This window comes from Suricata suricatta, chromosome 1 (genome assembly GCF_006229205.1).
Source record: "Suricata suricatta isolate VVHF042 chromosome 1, meerkat_22Aug2017_6uvM2_HiC, whole genome shotgun sequence".
Lineage (NCBI taxonomy): Eukaryota > Metazoa > Chordata > Mammalia > Carnivora > Herpestidae > Suricata > Suricata suricatta.
Genome location: NC_043700.1, coordinates 171,201,333 through 171,205,987, shown reverse-complemented (window position 1 = coordinate 171,205,987; position 4,655 = coordinate 171,201,333).

The window sequence follows — 4,655 nt, the reverse complement described above, 5'->3', positions numbered from 1 at the left end:
TCAGAGCCTGGAGTCTGCTTCAGATTCTGTGTCTCCCTCTCTCTCTCTGACCCTCCCCTGCTCATGCTGTCTCTCTCTGTCTCTCAAAAATTAAAAAATCAATAAAAAATAAATAAATAAAACTCAATCTAAAAATTACATAAGAAGGTTCTAACTAGATTTTATTAAAACAAGCAAGCATGCAAGCAAACAAGAAAGATTGCTTTTCTGTGAAACATGTTAACCATTTAAAACTTTAATACCAGGGGTGCCTGGGTGGATCAGTTGGTTGACTATCCCACTTTGGTTCAGGTCATGATCTCACTCACGGGTTCCAGTCCTGCATCAGCTCTGTGCTAACACTTCAGAGCCTGGAGCCTGCTTTGGATTCTGTATCTCTCTCTCTCTCTCTCTCTCTCTCTCTCTCTCTCTCTCTCTCTCTCTCCTGCTCACGCTCTCTCTTTCTCTCTCTCTTTCAAAATAAATAAACAATAGAAAAATAAATAAAATACAACTTTAATACCATAAAATTTGGGCCATCATGTCATATAGCTGCTCTTTCATTAAGTCTATCCCTAGTTTATATTTAATCTACATAGCAGATAAAGTAACCATTCATTACTGTGATGATTAGTTTTAGGTGCCAACTTTACAGGTCCATAAAATTCCAAGATATTTGGTCAAATATTATTCTCGGTATGTCTGGGAAAGTGTTTTTGGATGAGATTAACATTAATCTAACCTAAATCAGTAGATTTAGGAAAGTAGATTGCCCTTCTCACTGTGAGAGGACCTCATCCAATTAAATTAAAATATAAATAGAAAAAAATGGCTGATTTTCTCCTGAATAAAAGAAATCGCTCTTCCTTGACTGCCTCAAACTAAGATATCATCAGCTTTTCCCTGTCTTCAGACTAAGATTGACATATCAATTCTTTCTAGTTCTGAGCCTGCTGGTCCTTGGATGGGCTAGGATTCTGCACTGGAGATATAAATATTAATAAGACATAATTGTTTATTTTAAGCAGCTTATGGTAAAATAAGCAAACGCAGACTTCTAAACAATTGGAAATATGTTCATTGTTCAGGATAATAATGAAGGATACCAGAATTTAAAAAAACAAAAAACAAGAAATGCTTCCTTAGGTTCCTTAGGTTGCATTGTGTGCTTTAGACTATAAGGGTGGATCTAGTCAATTATATTCTATATGTGACTAAAAAGGTATTTTTGTTGGGAGGCCTTCTCTAGAACTAGAAAAACGAGGGCAATAGTTCTAAAGTGACAGATTTTTTTATGGCAGAGAGGCAATGCTAAGAAAAAAAAATGCTAAAGGAAATAAAGAGATGCTAAATTCAATACATTTTCCACTGTTTGTGTGTGAGTGATTTTTGTGAAATTATATCTGATGTCTCTTTTTTGTCCTCGGTTCTTTTCAAATTTTCTGTTATAAAATAACCCTTTCCACTCTCCAATCTGGGAATGCCTCTTTTTTTGTTAGTGAAGAGGTTTGGGGAACATTCGCCATAGCTAAGAATGTGCTGCGGGAACAGATTCTGCTTACACAAGTTTGAAGCTACTTCAGTATTCTTTTGTGAGTCCATGAAATGTAGGTCTGCTGGTTGGACTTACAATTATTGATCTGTAAGGGCTTGTTCAGTCCAGTTACATATGATCCCAGGCAGTTATCAGTCAGTGAAAGCTTCCCTTGAGTGCTCTTCAGATCATATTAAAGCACAAATCACTGTGAGTGCTTTTTGAATCACAGCATCAAGAAAATGAAAAAGGGGAAGTTGATGATGTCGAAAGGGTTAAGAACAAGTTTCCCCACAATGTGCCACAATGGCCTAGGAACTATTTTGAGCTGAAGACAGTTAAAGCTTCCCCCTTTCTTTTCAACTTCTTCTAAGTATTTAGATAGAAGCCAGGGCCAGAAACAGAGCTGTCACCAGAGACAAACGCAAAGAGTATTGGGTAGGCATGGTAAACTGAGGGAGCTCAGTAGGGTTTGTTCAAAGCCCTCCTTCTCTGTTTCCCATTGTCTCTTCCTTGAATGACAAACATTTGTTTACTAAAGATTTTTTTTCCCAAGTTTCCATCAACCATCTTCCTTCCCTTGGAAACCCAGGACCTCCCCACCCTCTTTTTCTTAGCCCAGGAGAGTATATAAACCTCAATTGTCTCACTGTTGGGGGAGCATCTCATTATCTTCATGTGGCTTCTGTACATATATAATTCAATTTATTTTTCTCCTATTAATCTATCCTATAACACTTTGATTAATGGACTAGTCAAAAGAATCTAGAAGGGTAGAGAAAATTTTTTCTTCCTCTACAATATAAATAAAAATTATTTCAAAGGTCCATTTGTTTGACATTTATCTTAGAGAAAAGTATATGTGAGTCAAAAGCAAAATTTATATAAATAAGACAGATTTGATAACACATGGTGTACATGTTTTTAAGTAATACATATGTTTAAAAAAGTATTTCTTAAATATGAATTTTTCATACGTATATATAAAGAACTCTATTTTTCTCTCTTTAAAATCATTTAAGTTGCTTTTGGCAAGGCTTGGAATGTCAAGGGAAATGGGACTGACCTGGTTCAGTAAAGATGGTTATTCCTCTCATATTTAGAAAAATATGTACAAAAACCTACCTTACATTACTTATGACAGAAGCCAAATTTGAGCTTTTTCTATAAGCTGACATATTTTTCAGGCCATGATCAGTCATATATATACATAAATTTATTTAAAATTATAGTACTCTTGAGAAACTACAGCGTATAAAAGTAAATCAAGATAATATCTTAAATTATAATTTTAAATTTTAAATTGCATTGATATATAGTAGAATAAGATATGAATTGGAACTTAGATTGTATTTTAACATTCATTGAATAAATATAAATCTATATTATTATTTTATAAGTGAGTTAAGTTTAAAATAATGTAAATACAGTATTAGTCAAAAAATTCCATTGTTGCATTGGGATTTTTATATGGTAAACAAGTACTTGGAAGTCTAGTTGCCTATGAAAATTTAAAAACACTATAAAAGAAGCAAAATATTATAAGAATTGTTTAAAAGTTTTAATAGAAAGTATGTCAGCTGTTATTTTATTTTCTAGAACCTTAGAAAATTTTCCAATGTCAATATTCAGGAATAAACAATATTTGAATCAATACCTACTGAACTTAATATTGTTGTGATTTTAAATATGAACTCATAATCAGTGGCCCCCTTAATTGATTATATAGCTATGAAAGTCCATAATAAGGTACTTCCCATCAAGATATAGGGGGGGAATAAAAATCTATAGGATTGTTTTCCTTCTATTAAAATTGAGGCATTTTTAATTCAAAACAGGCATTCTGATACATAGCTGTTTTATAAAAACTAGTTTTATTAAACTAAACCTGGATTCCATTAGCAAACATTATATCTGAATACACTTGGGTTCACTTAAAGTCTTTTCCTCTGCTTCTCTGTCTCTGTCTATATATTATATATATTTATACTATATTAAATGTATATTAATTTATTAATCTTTTGGTTGAGTGGATGGATTATGAGTGTATTCATATACTATTTTTAAATTTATCATTGGTGTTTCTGTTTACAAGGATCACCATTTAAGGGGGAATAAATAAAACTCTATACAGTTGCATGTGGCAGCCAAATGGAATAGCAAGCAAGGTTGATCAGGAAAATAAATAGAGGCAAATATGCATCTAAAGAGTTATCAAATTGAATTATAATCCTCTTATTGAATGCTTTTTACATATAAACCTATCTGTGGAGCATCACAAGAAACATTAGAAGTTATAATACCCACTTAGAAGAGGCATTTATCTTTTTTTTTGAAAAAATGAATGAATAAAAAGAGGCCAGAAGATTAGGTAAGAAGTTAACATTGATTTAAGTAATAGTTCAAGCATTATCCAAACTGCAAATGCTTAAGTGTCATAAGAGGAGCAAATAATTTGTTTGAATGGAAGGAGAAAGTGTGACCAGTCATTTTTAGGGGAAAGAGTATACTTTTAAAAAGACAGTATGTTAGTCAAGGTTCTCAAGAGAAACACAACCAATATTATAAGAGAGGGTGAGAGAAAGAGATTTTGAGGCACTGGGTGTATGGCCTGGAAGGCTGGCAGGTCTGAGGTTTGCAGAGCACTTCAGCAGGCTGGAGATCCAAGGAACAGCTCATGCGGCAAGGCAAGTAGAGTTTGAAGGCAGTGCAGAGACAGGATTTCTTCTATCTCTATCTTATTTTCTCTCTTAACTAATTGGATCTTTGACTAATTGGATCAGGACCTCCATACATTAGAGAGTAGTCCGCCTTACTCCAAGTCTAAGGTTTTAAAGTTAATCATCTAAAAAATATCTTTACAGTGTCATCAAGAACGGTATAGATGCTGGAGAGACGGGCACCCTCCTACACTGTTGGTGGGAATGTAAACTGGTGCAGCCGCTCTGGAAAACCGTGTGGAGGTTCCTCAAAAAACTATCCATAGAACTCCCCTATGACCCAGCAATAGCCCTGCTAGGGATTTACCCAAGAGATAGAGAAATGCTGATGCATAGGAGCACATGTGCCCCAATGTTCATAGCAGCAATGTCAATAATAGCCAAAACATGGAACAAGCCTAAATGTCCATCACCTGGTGAGT